Raw genomic sequence first — 19,289 nt, forward strand, 5'->3', positions numbered from 1 at the left:
TAGTTTTCCAGGACTCCCTCAGGATGTAACAACCACCTCCACTGGGGAGGATGATGTAGGATATCAGGTAGCTCACAATCTGTCATCATCCAACTCTAAAAGTTCTGCAGAAAAAGAGGGAGCAACAAAAACAGAGCCTTTAGCAGACACTCACTGTGGAATAGATTTTCAGTGGAACTAGAAACTGAAGGATATTTGAGGATCAGTATGTTGGAACTGAGCTCTCTCACGCGCTTTCAAACACTCACGCACACATGCACACACGTACAGCCACGCACGCACGCACGCACGCACGCACGCACGCACGCACGCACGCACGCACGCACGCACGCACGCACGCACGCACGCACGCACGCACGCACGCACACACACACACACACACACACACACACACACACACACACACACACATTTATTCAAGGCCTTTGCTCCCTCAGGGCTTTCCTCACATGGCCATTTCACGTGGGAGTGCATCAGAGTTCTTTCTATGACTGCATTAACATTGGCCTTCAAAAAGGGAAAGGGCTCTCTCCAAAAAGAACAAAATGGCTGTGCCTGCAAACCATTTAATCATAAATTATTGTAGAGCCAATGTTGCCATTCAAAGTGCACTTGTCAAGTGGAAATGGAATACTGTCATAGAAGATCTCTTCTCTGATCTGGTTCATTTTCCAATTCATTCTATTCTCTATCTTGCATCTGTGATGTTTGATAGCAGTAATGTTTCTTAATTGTCAGTAACAATGAAGCCAGTAACCTCACCCAAAACATACAGTGAATTCCATTCCTCTTGCTTATCTATGTTGACTCCAGGCAGAAAGTAACTCCTGTCACGTCAAATTTACCCAGCATCTCCTATAGCAGTCAGACTAACTAGATGTGCCTTAACAGGCAGCTGCTAGAGTGAGGCTGTCAACCTTGCTGCTGGCGAGGAATAACAAAGTTTATGAAATAATAAGCATGAGACATGAGCACGTCAAGAGGTAACTGTGGGAGAAGGCAGGTAGGGGTTGCCAATGCAACCGAGCATTCACCAATCCATTACATATGATTGCAGTCAGTAACACAATACAGCAGCTGCACAGCTGCCACATCCTCTATAAGGCCTTCATCAAAATGCTTTTTAAGAAACACCCACCAGGTCACAAATATTATCTGTTGATTGTAAAGTCCCTCTGTCATTGGAGCGAGAGAAAAAAAGTTAGTCAATCTAGACTTGCAATCAATATGACTTGTCTGTAAAGTGGATCGATTATGCCTCCCTTTGAAATCATCAATCATGTCGGCGGTGAATTTAAAAAGCGTAATTAGGTACAGCTTTCCTAAACATCCTGTATTGACATTATTCTGGGGCAGGAGAAAAGACACCATTCTGCGTCATTAACTTTGTACTATGGCCTGATGTGCCCACTGCTGTGCTGTTACTTTCCTATCCCCAGATGAAGTCACTGTGATTGGGCTTTCAGACAGAGCTCTCCCCCTGCCCCCTCACTTGATGTTGGGATTTGGGTGCAGTAACACTTGCAGGCCAGGCAGGATTTGTCTTGGGTCATTGTAATGGTCTGGTCGGGATGATAACCAAGTAATTTCCATGTATTATATAATGACATATGATGTCTCAATCCGTTACAGTTGAAGTCGGAAGTTTACATACACCTTATCCAAATACATTTAAATTCAGTTTTTCACATTTCCTGACATTTAATCCTAGTAAACATTCCCTGTCTTAGGTCAGTTAGGATCACCACTTTATTTTAAAAATGTGAAATATCAGAATAATAGTAGAGAGAATGATTTATTTCAGCTTTTATTTCTTTCATCACATTCCCAGTGGGTCAGAAGTTTACATGCACTCAATTAGTATTTGGTAGCATTGCCTTTAAATTGTTTAACTTGCGTCAAATGTTTCAGGTAGCCTTCTACAAGCTTCCCACAATAAGTTGGGTGAATTGTGGCCCATTCCTCCTGACAGAGCTGGTGTAACTGAGTCAGGTTTGTAGGGCTCCTTGCTCGCACATGCTTTTTCAGTTCTGCCCACAAATTTTCTATGGGATTGAGGTCAGGGCTTTGTGATGGCCACTCCAATACCTTGACTTTGTTGTCCTTAAGCCATTTTGCCACAATATTGGAAGTATGCTTGGGGTCATTGTCCATTTGGAAGACCCATTTGCGACCAAGCTTTAACTTCCTGACTGATGTCTTGAGCTGTTGCTTCAATATATCCACATAATTGTCCTTCCTCATGATGCCATCTATTTTGTGAAGTGCAACAGTCCCTCCTGCAGCAAAGCACCCCACAACATGACGCTGCCTCCCCTGTCCTTCACGGTTGGGATGGTGTTCTTCGGCTTGCAAGCCTCCCCATTTTTCCTCCAAACATAATGATGCCAAACAGTTCTATTTTTGTTTCATCAGACCAGAGGACATTTCTTCAAAAAGTACGATCTTTGCCCCCATGTGCAGTTGCAAAACGCAGTCTAGCTTTTTTATGGCGGTTTTGGAGCAGTGGCTTCTTCCTTACTGAGCGGCCTTTCAGATTATGTCGATATAGGACTCGTTTTACTGTGGATATAGATACTTTTGTACCTGTTTCCTCCAGCATCTTCACAAGGTCCTTTGCTGTTGTTCTGGGATTGATTTGCACTTTTCGCACCAAAGTACGTTCATCTCTGGGAGACAGAACGCGTCTCCTTCCTGAGCGGTATGACGGCTGTGTGGCCCCGTGGTGTTTATACTTGCGTACTATTATTGTTTGTACAGATGAACGTGCTACCTTCAGGCGTTTGGAAATTGCTCCCAAGGATGAACCGGACTTGTGGAGGTCTACAAAAAAAATATCTGAGGTCTTGGCTGATTTCTTTTGATTTTCCCATGATGTCAATCAAAGAGGCACTGAGTTTGAAGGTAGGCCTTGAAATACATCCACAGGTACACCTCCAATTGACTCAAACTATGTCAATTAGCCTATCAGAAGCTTCTAAAGCCATGACATCATTTTCTGGAATTTTCCAAGCTGTTTAAAGGCACAGTCAACTTAGTGTATGTAAACTTCTGACCCACTAGAATTGTGAAAAGTTAAATAATCTGTCTGTAAACAATTGTTGGAAAAATTACTTGTCATGCACAAAGTAGATGTCCTGACCGACTTGCCAAAACTATAGTTTGTTAACAATAAATTTGTGGAGTGGTTGAAAAACTAATTTTAATGACTCCAACCTAAGTGTATGTAAACTTCCGACTTCAACTGTATATCATATACTTGCTACTTATTATCATTCATGGTACAGTAGTATTGCTGATTCAAACCACCATTTAAGATTTTTTAAACTTTGCCTACCTGTTTGTAACTTGTTTTGTATTTTTCCCAGCAAAGAGATATTCATTCCTATATCACAGATATATAATTACCTGCTCCTAAATACCTGGCATGCAGACATGGTATATACTATAATATAAGGGAATGATACAGTACATTATCTCAATGTATGACTGTCATTTTCCTCAAGCCTCAAAATAGTATCTATACTCAAATCAAGTCAATCAAATCAAACGTTATTTGTCACATGCGCCGAATACAACAGGTGTAGACCTTAACGTGAAATGCTTACTTACAAGCCCTTAACCAATAATGCAGTTGAAGAAATAGAGTTAAGAAAATATTTTCGGTACCGAGTCAATGTGCGGGGGTACAGGTTAGTCGAGGTAATTTGTAAAGTGACTATGTATAGATAATAAACAGAGAGTAGCAGCAGTGTAAAAACAAAGGAGGGGGGAGTCAATGTAAATAGTCTGGGTGGCCATTTGATTAATTGTTCAGCAGTCTTATGGCTTGGGGTAGAAGCTGTTAAGGAGCCTTTTGGTCCTAGACTTGGTGCTCCGGTACAGCTTGCCGTGATGCAACCGGTCAAGATGCTCCCGATGGTGCAGCTGTGGAACTTTTTGAGGATCTGGGGACCCATGCCAAATAATTTCTGTCTCCTGAGGGGGTAAAGGTGTTGTTGTGTCTTTTTCACAACTGTCTTGGTGTGTTTGGACCATGATAGTATGTTGGTGATGTGGACACCAAGGAACTTGAAACTCCCGACCCGCTCCACTTCAGCCCTGTCGATGTTAATGGGGCCTGTTCGGCCCTCTTTTTCCTTAAGTCCACCATCAGCTCCTTTGTCTTGGTCACATTGAGAGGTTGTTGTCCTGGTACCACACTGCCAGGTCTCTGACCTCCTTCCTATAGGCTGTCTCATCGATGTCGGTGATCAGGCCTACCACTGTTGTGTCGTCAGCAAACTTAATGATGGTATTGGAGTCGGGCTTGCGGGTGAACAGGGAGTACAGGGGGGACTAAGTACACACCCCTGAGGGGCCTCAGTGTTGAGGATCATCGTGGCAGATGTGTTGTTGCCTACCCTTACCACCTGGGGGGCGGTCCGTCAGGAAGTCCAGGATCCAGTTGCAGAGGGAGGTGTTTAGTCCCAGGGTCCTTAGCTTAGTGATGAGCTTTGTGGGTACTATGGTGTTCAATGCTGAGCTGTAGTCAATGAACAGCATTCTCACATAGGTGTTCCTTTTGTCCAGGTGGGAAAGGGCAGTGTGGAGTATGATTGAGATTGTGCGATCTGTTTGGGCGGTATGTGAATTGGAGTGTGTCTCGGGTTTCCGGCATGATGGTGTTGATGTGAGCCATGACCAGCCTTTCAAAGCACTTCATGGCTACCAATGTGAATGTTACGGGGCGGTAATCATTTAGGCAGGTTACCTTCGCGTTCTTGGGCACAGGGACTATGGTGGTCTGTTTGAAACATGTAGGTATTACAGACTCGGTCAGGGAGAGGGTAAAAATGTCAGTGAAGACACTTGCCAGTTGGTCCGGGCATGCTTTAAGTACACGTCCTGGTAATATGTCTGGCCCCACGGCTTTGTGAATGTTGACCTGTTTAAATGTCTTGCTCACATTGGCTATGGATATCGTGATCACACAGTCAGCCGGAACAGCGGGTGCTCTCATGCATGCTTCAGTGTTGCTTGCCTCGAAGCGAGCATACAAGACATTTAGCTCATCTGGTAGGCTTGCGTCACTGGGCAGCTCGCGGCTATGTTTCCCTTTGTAGTCCGTAATAGTTTTAAAGCCCTGCCACATCCGACTAGCGTCAGAGACGGTGTAGTAGGATTCAATCTTAGTCCTGTATTGACGCTTTACCTGTTGGCTGATGGTTCATCTGAGGGCATAGTTGGATTTCTTATAAGCGTCCGGATTAGTCTCCCGCTCCTTGAAAGCGGCAGCTCTAGCATTTAGCTCTTTGCGGATGTTGTCTGTAATCCATGGCTTCTGGTTGGGATATGCACGTACGGTCACTGTGAGGACGATGTCGTCAATGCACTTATTGATGAAGCCGGTGACTGAGGTGGTATCCTCCTCAATGCCATTGGATGAATCGCGGAACATATTCCAGTCTGTGCTAGCAAAACAGTCCTGTAGCGTAGCATTCGCGTCATCTGACCACTTCCGTATTAAGCAAGTCACTGGTACTTTCTGCTTTAGTTTTAGCTTGTAAGCAGGAATCAGGAGGATGGAATTATGGTCAGATTTGCCAATTGGGGGGCGAGGGAGAGCTTTCTATGCGTCTCTGTGTGTGGAGTAAAGGTGGTCTAGAGTTTTTTGCCTCTGGTTGCACATGTGACATGCTGGTAGAAATGAGGTAAACGGATTTAAATTTGCCTGAATTATAGTCCCCGGCTATATTTTAGGGAGGTGAATGAAGTGGACACTGGATTATGTGTACATATACATGCTTTGAATTACTGTGATAAGCAATGAACTGTTTTCTAGTCTTGCAAATGTAGAAATATAAAATTATTTGTCATTTTTAACTAGCCCAGTCATATTTTTTATTTATTTTTTATTTAACATATATTGTGTACCAATATGTTATGCATTCAATATCGCCATCAATATGATAATGATCACCACCTTTGTTATTATCACAGTAATGAAGGATATCAATTCAATTCTGGAAATGTTATTTATTAATCGATGACATTTCCCTCATTCTTGGGACTTTGCCCGGTTAAACGTTGTCACTGACCACAGTTCTAGGACCAGCTATGCCTAACCTTATCAAAACCTTAATCATTATTTAGGAAAATGAACCAAACTGGTCTTAGGGGAAAACTTCAGTCAAGACCGACTTGGCTCAGTGCTGAGAAATCCTGCGCATGCGTTGGAAGTTTCTGCCGCAGACAGCAGCAGCAGTGATTCGGCAACGCAGAGTAACAACAAATAGCAAAACAAATCTGTATTTGAATTTTAAACCATGACGATGTTTTAAGGAATGCCTTTCGAGGAGGTACATGGAGAGTAAGTATTTCTACCTAATATCTGATTTAGTTCATCACGCTGGAAGATAATTACTTGTCGTAAATGTGTGCAAAGCAGAGACGGCAACAAAGGAGTCAACGTTAGCTAACAAGCTGCTAGCTTTCTGTTTCATTAGTTAGCTTGCTAGTTAGCCTGCTATCCAGGTAGCTAGCTACGAGTTAGCATGCTAACAAGCTAGCCCTTGATCATGACTCTCGGGTCCATTACACATACGAGTCATTGGACCTTAAGTTGTAACTATACAGTCGGATCCTTTAAGAGTACATCTTGGGCTAGCGTACAAGCTGTCTATCGATATTGCACTTACAAAAATTTGATTAAACGTTATTCCCTTGTTCAAATAACTCTTAATTCAAGGTTAGTGGTAGCTGAATTTTGGCATTACGTTCGATACTTCAGTTTTCTCTACTGAATGTGTCAACTAGCCAGCATCTTATGTCGTCTAATGTTGATGCTAAATCTATCATAATTTAACGGATTATAACGGATTACATTATCCTCAAATTAATTAGCTATACATTATTTTACCTAACCATTTTGTCGAACATTTAGCTAGCTAATGTACTGTAGTTATCGACTGTAATCAATTTGTTAGAATATGAAGATTGTAATTTCTTTATTGTGACATTAACTAACGTTAGCTAATTGTTTTGAATTACACAGAGGTTGATTTTCAGTTCACTGAATAACGAGTCAACTATGTAGTTTAGAAGCCTACCACCTCCTTAAAATATTGTCATCTCAGCCAGGTGCGAATAGCGGGTGTGTTCTTCTCTGGGGAGATGGATAATTAATTGATTGCCAACTTTCTGCATTTGGACAGCCTGCCGCTGGTGGGTGGGCCAGGTCGAATTTGTTGTGCTTACACTTACAGTAAAGTTACGCAGTGTGTTTCCCAATTGCTGTGCTGCTTTGATAGGACTGAATCATCCAGTAGCCATGCAAGGGCTCCAGAGTGGCACAGTCCCTGGTTCGAATCCAGGCTGTATCACATCTGGCCGTGATTGAGAGTCAGATAGGGCGGCGCACAATTGGCCCAGCGTTGTCCAGGTTTGGCCGGGGTAGGCCGCCATTGTAAATAAGAATTTGTTCTTAACTGACTTGCCTAGTTAAATATATAAAAAAAGATAGAAGGGTTAATAATTTCTTTGTTCGGTCTGTCTCTGTGAGGTGGAGGCTGAGAGAGAGAGACTGGAGAAGCACCTGACATGGCTAACAGTGGCCTTTGAAACAAGACAGGGGTCAGGTGTGTCAATGCCACCATATTCAGATTGATCTGACAGTCAAGGAGTGGTTTGGATGTGATGTCAGAAACTATCATTTTGCAGGGCTTTTTTTTCTGATAGGGCTACTGTTCCTCATTTTCATAGACAGACACTCAGTATTGTGACTGTCTCACAGTTTAGCATGAATATAATCTCTCTCGACAATCCAGCATTTAGTTGTTCCTCTACACATCAGCGTATTATTAGTGTTTAACTTGGACTCCTCTTGCACAAACCAGTGAGAGGTTTGGCAAGGTAACAAAAGCTCGACCTCATGCATCTGGCTTTTTACTTTGCAGAAAGCTGTTTGATTGGTCAAACAGACTGGCTGAGGCTTCCTATTCGAACGAGATCCAATTGGCATGAACCGAAATGTGAATTCTGGGTTGATGAGTAAAACAATTGTACATATCCATGTATATGGAGGAGAGGGTAGCCGCAGCCCGGAGTATAGATGGGTTAGCTGGCAACGTTACGAAAACGATGTGCGTGCTTCCATGGGGCAGAAGCTAGCCTGTCATTGTGATTCTGGATGGCCAGGATGACCAACCAACAACTGTAACAATGCATTTGAGACAAGTGCTCATTGTGCAAATTTATTTACGTATTCAATAAACATTGGAGACAAAATATAGCTTGCATGCTGTCAACAGTCTTAGCCAACCCCTATGTTTTTCCCCATAGTAGTGCATGCTTCGGTTTTGTTGCTAAACAACAAACCTGTCTATGGGGGAGTGGGTGTGTAGAAACTGCTCTGCTATCCACCTAATTTTGGAACGCTTTTAAAACACGAAAACCAAACGCGGGAAACTATGTATACAACTTCCTCCGCGCTGCTGCATTACCATAATTCATATGTGCGCCACTAAAAATCCCTGCATTAGCATGTTTCTGTTAGCTGAAACATCATGAGAAAATACACCATATTACTTTCCTGCTAATGTGCCTGGACCTTGTAGACTAAATTGCAGAGAAAACCCCCATAACTGATCCAAATGGTTGCCCAATCAGGCAGGCTGGATGCAGTTATTTCAAAAATAATATGCATAAAAAACACCAGGCTTTTGAGCGTTTATTCAAATGACATAGGCTATTCACTGCAGTTTAAAGCCTAGACTGGAGTTTTGTACTCACTTGAAACAATAATAATGTTGTTGTAGCCTAGGTAGGATACATTTCTTGTCCCCATTTCTAAAACAATATGGTAGCTTGTCGAGCTGCATACCTGGGGACTGGCAGGTGGTGCGCTCAGCCTTGTGAGCGCACATAGTGTGTAGCTACCTATTATTTAGTTATATGATAGTTTTTTTTCTTTCGCTGTGTAAATTCACTGGATATATTCACTGCAGTATTAAACATTGAGCTTATAAATTATGGGCTAATATGCATACACTTATAATTTATAGGCTATATAGGCTGTTTCTTTTAAATCCCAGGAAAAGCCGGCCTGACGCTTACATCGAATTATTTTCTTTAGCCATTTTCTTGTCTAACAATCTAGGCCTAATCAATAGTGGAGCTTTGCGTGTCCAAGGACCACAGAGCGCAGCCTGGAGGAACGCACAACAGATCTGCCATTTCATAATATTTTAACATTTTTCTTGCATTTTGACAAGTAAATATTTAGCCTATAGCCCTAATATTTAGCTAATGAATGGCCTAATATTTAGCTTCTTACTTTGGCTACACATCACTCGCCTCTCTCGTCCAGCTGTTCCCATGCGCAACAGGCTATAGGCTACGCAAGCCTCTCCGCAATAGGCCATTCCTCTTCTCGTGAAGAAGTCTCAGGAAAACCTGTAGCTGCAAAAGCTATAGTACATTTATTTTGCTACCTTGTTTTATACTAGGCCTAATAGCCTATTCGGGGAAAGAAGCAGGCTTGCTCTTGCTAATTGCTGAATGTAAAACAGGCCTACAGTATAGAAATGCATATCAGGAAAAGTTGAGAGAGTGCATTGGTGTTAGAGGTCGACCGATTATGATTTTTCAACGCCTATACCGATTATTGGAGGACCAAAAAAGGCCGCTACCGATTAATCGGCCCATTTAAAAAAAATTTTTTTATTATTATTTTTTTTTTTTTTTTACCTGTCTGGCACCGGCGTTCCGCTAGCGGAACTCCTCCCACATTCCACTGAAAAGGCAGAGCGCGAAATTCAAAAGATATTTTTTAGAAATATTTAACTTTCACACATTAACAAGTCCAATACAGCAAATGAAAGATACACATCTTGTGAATCCAGTCAACATGTCCGATTTTTAAAATGTTTTACAGCGAAAACACCACATATATTTATGTTAGCTCACCACCAAATACAAAAAAGGACAGACATTTTTCACAGCACAGGTAGCATGCACAAAGCCAACCTAACTAACCAAGAACCAACCAAACTAACCAAGAAACAACTTCATCAGATGACAGTCTTATAACATGTTATACAATAAATCTATGTTTTGTTCGAAAAATGTGCATATTTGAGGTATAAATCAGTTTTACATTGCAGCTACCATCACAGCTACCGTCAGAAATAGAACCGAAGCAGCCAGAGTAATTACAGACACCAACGTCAAATACCTAAATACTCATCATAAAACATTTCAGAAAAATCGATGGTGTACAGCAAATTAAAGACAAACATCTTTTGAATCCAGCCAATATTTCCGATTTTTTTAAGTGTTTTACAGCGAAAACACAATATAGCATTATATTAGCTTACTACAATAGCCTACCACACTACCGCATTCATTCATCAAGGCACGTTAGCGATAGCAATAGGCACGTTAGCGATAGGGAATAAACCAGCAAAAGATATTAATTTTCACTAACCTTCATAAACCTTCATCAGATGACAGTCCTATAACATCAGGTTATACATACACTTATGTTTTGTTCGAAAATGTGCATATTTAGAGCTGAAATCAGTGGTTATACATTGTGCTAACGTAGCATCTTTTTCCCAGAATGTGCGGATATTTTTATGACACAACTATTCTGACCAAATAACTATTCATAAACGTTACTAGAAAATACATGTTGTATAGGAAATGATAGATACACTAGTTCTTAATGCAATCGCCGTGTTAGAATTCTAAAAATAACTTCATTACGACATACAGCTTAGTTATAGCGAGAGAGTACCCAAAATCTGGGCGCAAACGACTATTTCACATGTTCGACAGATATATGAAATAGCATCATAAAATGGGTCCTACTTTTGATGATCTTTCATCAGAATGTTGTACAAGGGGTCCTTTGTCCAGAACAATCGTTGTTTGGATTTAGAATGTCCTCTTCTCCAGTCAATTAGCACGGAAAGCTAGCAAAGTAGCGCGAAGCTCTCCTTCCTGAACAAAGGCACACAACGCAACACGCCTAACATCCCGAATAAATTTCAATAATCTAATAAAACTATATTGAAAAAACATACTTTACGATGATATTGTCACATGTATCAAATAAAATCAAAGCCGGAGATATTAGTCGTCTATAACGGCAGCTTTTCAGAAGGCAAAACCAGGTCCCTTCACGCGCTCTCCAGAAAGCAGGAAACTGGTGACACGTCATGCCGAGAGCTTTTATTCGACCCCAGATCAAGTTATACACTCAATTTCTTCTCTCACTGCCTGTCGACATCTAGTGGAAGACGTATGAAGTGCATGTATACTGATATATATGAAGCCCATTTATAGGCAGGCCCTAGAACAGAGCATCGATTTCAGATTTTCCACTTCCTGTCAGGAAGTTTGCTGCAAAATGAGTTCTGTTTTACTCACAGATATAATTCAAACGGTTTTAGAAACTAGAGAGTGTTTTCTATCCAATAGTATTAATAATATGCATATTGTACGAGCAAGAGTTGAGTACGAGGCCGTTTAAATTGGGCACGATTTTCCCCCAAAGTGAAAACAGCGCCCTCTGTCCTCAACAGGTTATTAAATAAATAAAAATTTATATATTTTTTAAAAATTAAATAATTGTAATAATGACAATTACAACAATACTGAATGAACACTTATTTTAACTTAATATAATACATCAATAAAATCAATTTAGTCTCAAATAAATAATGTGTCACGATCGTTATATGGTGGAAGAGAGGAGGACCAAGGCGCAGCGTGATAACAATACATCTTCTATTTATTGAAGACGAAAATGAAGAACACTTAAACAAACTACAAAACAACAAACGAACGTGACGCTATAAACAAATAGTGCAGACACAGGCAACTAACATAGACAATAACCCACGAAATACCCAATGAATATGGCTGTCTAAATATGGTTCCCAATCAGAGACAATGATCAACAGCTGCCTCTAATTGAGAACCAATCTAGGCAGCCATAGACATACAAACACCTAGACTAGACACTGCCCCATAAACATACAAAAAACCCTAGGCAATACAAAACACATACATCCCCCATGTCACACCCTGACCTAACTAAAATAATAAAGAACAAAGATAACTAAGGCCAGGGCGTGACATAATGAAACATGTTCAATTTGGTTTAAATAATGCAAAAACAAAGTGTTGGAGAAGAAAGTTAAAGTGCAATATGTGCCATGTAAAAAAGCTAACGTTTAAGTTCCTTGCTCAGAACATGAGAACATATGAAAGCTGGTGGTTCCTTTTAACATGAGTCTTCAATATTCCCAGGTAAAAAGTTTTAGGTTGTTATTATAGGACTATTTCTCTCGCCAGCATTTGTATTTCATATACCTTTGACTGTTGGATGTTCTAATAGGTACTTTAGTATTGCCAGCCTAATCTCGGGAGTTGATAGGCTTGAAGTCATAAACAGCGCAATGGTTGAAGCACAGCGAAGAGCTGCTGGCAAATGCACGAAAGTGCTGTTTGAAGGTAGGCTGTTTGCCTACCACCGCTCAGTCAGACTGCTCTATCAAATCATAGACTTAATTATAATATAATAACACACAGAAATACGAGCCTTAGGTCATTTAATATGGTCAAATCCGGAAACTATAATTTCGAAAACAAAACGTGAATAAACGTTTTGTTTTCAGTGAAATATTTTCTGTGAAATACAGAACCGTTCCATATTTTATCTAACAGGTGCCATCCATAAGTCTAAATATTGCTGTTACATGGCACAACCTTCAATGTTATGTCATAATTATGTAAAATTCTGGCAAATTAGTTACGGTCTTTGTTAGGAAGAAATGGTCTTCACACAGTTCGCAATGAGCCAGGCGGCCAAAACTGCTGCAGATACCCTGACTCTGCTTGCACAGAACGCAAGAAAAGTGACACAATTTCCCTAGTTAAAAGAAATTAATGTTAGTAGGCAATAATAACTAAATATGCAGGTTTAAAAAATATATGCTTGTGTATTGATTTTAAGAAAGGCATTGACGTTTATGGTTAGGTACACATTGGTGCAACGACAGTGCTTTTTTCGCGAATGTGCTTGTTAAATCACCCGTTTGGCGAAGTAGGCTGTGATTCAATGACAAATGAACAGGCACCGCATCGATTATATGCAACGCAGGACAAGCTAGATAAACTAGTAATATCATCAACCATGTGTAGTTAACTAGTGATTATGTTAAAATTGATTGTTTTTTATAAGATAATTTTAATGCTAGCTAGCACCTTACCATGGCTCCTTGCTGCACTCACATAACAGGTAGTCAGCCTGCCACTCAGTCTCCTCGTGGAGTGCAATGTAATCGGCCATAATTGGTGTCCAAAAATGCTGATTACCGATTGTTATGGAAACTTGAAATCGGCCCTAATTAATCGGCCATTCTGATTAATCGGTTGACCTCTATTTGGTGTGATCACTTTTGGCCGGTTATGATAACATTGTTGCATTGCAAATAGTTGCACAGGACATAGAGATGAGCACAGTGAAAAAGACCCAAAAGAATTGACAACCATTAGAAAAATGGAAATCACTTGCAAACCACTTGAGCAACGAGGTAATGACATACTGTAAAAGATGTGCAGGCAAAATGGCATTTGTTGTTGAATTGCTACATTTAAATGTGAGTTACTATATTTTTCATTAGGCCTACATGTACATTGAAGTATCATTTGCAGTTTTCACTATGACAATGAACACTCCCTAAAAACACTGAATGCTCTTAACCAGTACCTGTTCATTAAAGACCTCATGAATGGTCTAGTGTTACCACCTTATTAATAGGCAGCATGCAGTAGGATGCGTTGATCAGTTGAATGACGGGTGTAGGACTGTAGAATGATTAACTTTCCTCTAGTGTGGATGCTCACCAATGTTTTATAGATTAATACAACAATGTCATTACAAAATCCTATTAACATGGATTGCTTCATTCTCACTCGTACAGATGGAGTGATATTGGTAATATTTGACACTTTTTGAAAAGTGCAGTTAAACAGAATGTCGCAAACCCATGCTAGTTCCCATATAAGGAGATGGCTGTGACTTGATAGCATTGTAAACGACAAGGGAAGTATTATATCAACCAATGTTATTTTCTTACAGCACTCCTTTCCACACGCCCATACTCTGGTCACCATATTGGGCTGCAGCTATATGGGAAATGTTTGGGGTTGAGAGAGGGAGGGGGATGTTTCAGCCTGTGTGCCTCGACAGATCTGGTTTAGGTGACTCCTCATTACAAAGAGTAGATTTCTTCCTGCTGCAATTCTGGACATCTATTACCATGCATTTTTAGCAGATGGGATCTTTTCTGTATTTGTGCAGATTCACTAAATGCTACCCACGATCCAGTGGAGCCTGGGGTAACGTTACGTTTTTTTCAAGTGGTCAATTTCATTCTATTACTGCTCAGCTACTTGTGCTGTCAAAATACCAGCTCAGTTATTCCTGTGTCTTGTGCAATGGGATGTAGGCCTACTACTGTTTAATGGTTGTATTTTATGCAATGTTTAAGAGCCACTCTAGTTTATAAGAGTGTAATACTGTATTTGTGATTTGATATCAGTGGTGATTAGGGTGGCAAAATTCAAGTAATTTTCCCCTAATTCACTGGTTTCCTGGATTTTGTCCTTATTCCTTCGTAATTCCGGGAGTCTTCCAACCAGGATTTCTGAAAAAAAACAGGTAATTTTGGGAAAGTTCCAGAAGTTTGCAACCCTAGTGATGATATGCTGACGAAATTAAGTGTCATTTCACCCACTAATTTACAGTTTCTGGTCACAAATTAACACTTCAGTGTCCTCCAATATGTTGTAGAATGTAGCGACGTTATGTCCTGTCCTTACTCGTGGAGTCTGACAGTTTTTAAAGTGCAATTTCCTTTGCCAACTGGGAGAGCGGTTATTTAATTTACGACGGAGATCTAATCATTCTGCTCTTTGATATCTTCTGCTTACTCTGTCAAAAATGAGAGCTTGACATTAGTTTGCCCGAGAGTGGCGCTTTACATCGTTGCGCAGTTGCCCTACATTTTCCAAAGGGTGGATAATTCAATTTCAAACACGTGTTTCCCGAGAAACGCAGACTCCTTGACTCAGTGCAATTATCGCGTATTGTAAGGGATGATTTTGTCATCTGGGTGCTATGTTTCCACAACGAAGAGCCATTAAGTGATTTAATGTTCTTCAATGAATCCCAGACAGTTTTCTCTTGATGCTCAATACTTACATTAGTGATGCAGTATTACATTATTGGTTGTCATTTCAAGTTTATTGTTTGGTAAGGAATGATGAAGCCTCAATAGTTGAAATGGGAAATGCATAGAATGGAAATGGTCTACTGTCTAAATGTAAGTTTCGCTGTAAGGTATTAAAACATCTTGATGAGAATAAACTATTATGCCCACTCATATTTAATGTATCATATTATTTTGACTTTTTTTTTTACAGGCTCTGTCTGCTCCATTAAATAGCCTTTCTTTGTAACAATGCCTTCATTATAGAGAGAGAGGGTGGCTCGATAAATTGGCTCTCATTTAGAGAAGGCACTGTTGTTCTCAAGTGCAAAGCACCACAATGCATTGCAACCTAAATGCATGTGCTAATTAGCCACTGCAAGAAGCCACCATACAGGCTTTATAAGTATATTTTCTAATGTTAATGTTTAATTGACCTGCCAGTGTAACGTATGACTCTAGCTGAGGGCAAATGAAGAGGAAAGCATATTTGTCATTAATGTTTTTTCAGTAAACCACTTCAGGCTGGCAGAGCAATATAGCAGATACTAATTAGGTGCTTTTGTGGCTAGTGTCAGAAATGCTTGGCTAAAATAAATCTCAAACAATGTCATATTTTTTTAATCAATATTACTGACATATTTCCATATTAAGCATAAAGGCTAGGCTACATGGTTTTAGTGTCAAATAAGTTTTAGGCAAATTGGAGAGGTATTTGGCTAGCCGATGAAAAATCATCCAATGGGATTCATTCATCATGATACTAGCTCTAGATCTACCATGATCTGACCTAATATCCAGCTGCTGCTGATGTATTTTAATAATAGGTCATTGTAAGTGAAGATGGTTGTCCCCACAGAGAGAGTGAATCAGATACACCACATCAGTTGACATTTTATTCTTCAAAAGATTCTGTACTAAGGTCAAAATATAGGCTAGGTCTATAGAATATCCATACATACTCATTTTAAACAGCGGTAATAGAACGCCTTGGCAGCAGCTAATGGGGATCCATAATAAATACAAATACGGGATTACATCAAGTCATGCTTGATTTCTCGGAACCTCTTGAGTTCTACGCTATGAATAACATATCATAAGGTACAGAGAAAGAACAAAGAACTTGAGTAGCTTTTCTGATGTTTCAACTGTTGTTGGGAATTGATTTACTGGAAAGCCCATTAAGATACATTGATTCGTGACAATTATGATTCAGCACCCGCCTGTTTACTGTGAAATACCCTGGAAAAAACAGCATAATTTTATGATGCGATAATTGTCTGTGCTGGAATGAGGACCGAGTTTGGGAAACCCTGCTCTAGATGATAAAAGTTTATTTAAAAACTGACTAGAGTTTTGACAGGAACTTGAAAAAATGTTATAGTAATGAGAAACATGTCCACAGACACTGCTTTTATGTAAGAAATATTATAGTTTAATGTTAACTATTAACTACTGTAGCGTTGTTATGGATTATGGACATACTACAGCAATTTGTATTTTGTATTTTATCCTAATAAGTTAGGTTTTTCTGAAGTAAAATATTGAAAAAATTACCAGAGAATTTAACCTGGACACATTTCGGTAATGAGAATTAGGGGTGACAATGTACTGGGCCATAAACTATGCATCTTACTTTTCAGAATGATAGAACATTTTTGCGGATGCATTATGGTTTTGTAACTGCCTACTTTCTACGGACATGGTTAAAACTGGTTTCATGAGAAGGTTGGCCAGGGCACAAACACAGATGGGGCCAAGCTATGTCTTAGTACTGTGTTCTGTTTTTCTTTTGGATTTTTTCATGGGGAAGCAGAAAGCACCAGTGACTCGGTCAATAAAAAAAGTGGTCCGATGAAGCAGATGCTAAGCTACAGACAGGACTGTTTTGCTAACACAGACTGGAATATGTTCCGGGATTCTTCCGATGGCATTGAGGAGTACACCACATCAGTCAATGGCTTCATCAATAAGTGCATAGATGACTTCGTCGCCACAGTGACTACGTACATACCCCAACCAGAAGCCATGGATTACAGGCAACATCCGCACTGAGCTAACGTGTAGAGCTGCTGCTTTCAAGGAGCGGGACTCTATCCTGAAGCTTATAAGAAATCCCATTATGCCCTCCGACGAAACATCAAACAGGCAAAGCGTCAATACAGGACTAAGATTGAATTGTACTACACCGGCTCCAATGCTCGTCGGATGTGGCAGGGCTTGCAAACTATTACAGACTACAAAGGAATGCACAGCTGCGAGCTGCCCAGTGACACGAGCCTACCAGATGAGCTAAATTACTTCTATGCTTGCTTCAAGGCAAGTAACATTGAAACATGCATGAGAGCACCAGCTGTTCCGGATGACTGTGTGATCACGCTCTCCGTAGCCAATGTGAGTAAGTCCTTTAAACAGGTCAACATTCACAAGGCCGCAGGGCCAGACGGATTAGCAGGACGTGTACTGCGAGAATGCGCTGACCAACTGGCAAGTGTCTTCACTGACATTTTCAACCTCTCCCTGTCCGAGTCTGTAATACCAACATGTTTCAAGCTGACCAACATAGTGTTCTTGGGCACAGGGACTAAGGTAACCTGCCTAAATGACTACTGACCCGTAGCACTTACGTCTGTAGCCATGAAGTGATTTGAAAAGCTGGTCATGGCTCACATCAACACCATTATCCCAGAAACCCAAGACCCATTCCAATTTGCATACCGCCCTAACAGATCCACAGATGATGCAATCTCTATTGCACTCCACACTGCCCTTTCCCACCTGGACAAAATGAACACCTAATGTGAGAATGCTATTCATTGACTACAGCTCAGCGTTGAACACCATAGTGCCCTCAAAGCTCTTCACTAGGCTAAGGACCCCGGAACTAAACACCTCCCTCTGCAACTGGATCCTGGACTTCCTAACGGGCAACCCCATGTGGTAAGGGTAGGTAACAACACATCCGCCACGCTGATCCTCAACATGGTGGCCCCTCAGGGGTGCGTACTCAGTGCCCTCCTGTACTCCCTGTTCACTCATGATTGCATGGCCAGGCACGACTCCAACACCTTCATTAAGTTTGCAAATGACACAACAGTGGTAGGCCTGATAGGGCTGGGCAGTATACCGTATTTTACTATATCCCGGTATTTATGCACAGACCGGTTTGGGTTTTTACTTTACCTTCTAAAACAGTATTTGAATGTTTGGTTTGTTAAATGTGATACGCCGTATGTAACGTCATTTTTATAGTTTACTCCGCTACTTAAGTCATCCCTCTCCGCTCTCTCTCTCTCCCTGCCTCTTTCCACACAGACTTAGTCCCACCCCCCTCTCACTCAAGGAGCGCATTTGTTGTTTCTTGACCATGAGACACTTTCGTTCAGTCTGCATGGTAAATGCAGCACAAGCAACAATGTTGATGACAGCGATGTTGTTTCCACTTTGATCTTAATATAAATCCACAAGCGTTCTATAATTACAATATTATTGTGTTTCTTACATCTGCAAACAGCTAGTTTGTATTTTCTAAGCAAGTTAAGCTAAATCGTGTTAGCCATTAATGCTAATCGCTAGTTAGCTGGCTAGCTAATAAAAGTACCGAGTCAGAGCAAACGTAGATATCTAATACCGCTTGATACCAGTACTGGTGGAGGCTTAAATCAGCATGTTGTTTGTGCAACAGTATCTTCTAAATCAAAGAGGAATAGGCGAAACATGAATATGTTGGCTATATGAATAAAGATTTAATGTTGCCAAAGATTATAGGGTCCCCTAGGAAACACTGAACATCACTTTGGTTCCTACTCTGTCACAGTAACTCATCCATGGCATTTTCATTCGTTGTCATGTCAAACAACACTGTATTCAATGTACCCACTATTATTTATATTCTAACTATAGATTTATAATAAACATTCTATTTCCATGATTCCAAAAGTTCACCCAAGTGTTTTGATCTAAATCGCAATTGCAACATTTGGATAAAAATAAGGCCTAGTATTTTTGCCCATATCGTGGCAG

The 19,289-nt window shown here is 40.6% G+C and overlaps 1 protein-coding gene across 2 annotated transcripts in view; it reads left to right on the top strand.

Moving 5' to 3' along the window:
- LOC120057050 (protein FAM222B-like) overlaps positions 1–19,289 on the top strand; it is a 58,419-nt gene that overhangs the window by 2,059 nt on the left and 37,071 nt on the right. The window contains exon 1 of one of the 2 annotated variants that reach the window (XM_039005432.1): positions 6,232–6,352. The exons of the other annotated variant lie outside the window; for it this stretch is intronic. The gene's annotated coding sequence lies outside the window, so the exon portion shown is untranslated. Of the gene's footprint in view, positions 1–6,231; positions 6,353–19,289 lie in introns of those variants that run through there. 2 annotated transcript variants of the gene reach the window in all.

The sequence above is a fragment of the Salvelinus namaycush genome, chromosome 12 (assembly GCF_016432855.1).
Source record: "Salvelinus namaycush isolate Seneca chromosome 12, SaNama_1.0, whole genome shotgun sequence".
NCBI lineage: Eukaryota > Metazoa > Chordata > Actinopteri > Salmoniformes > Salmonidae > Salvelinus > Salvelinus namaycush.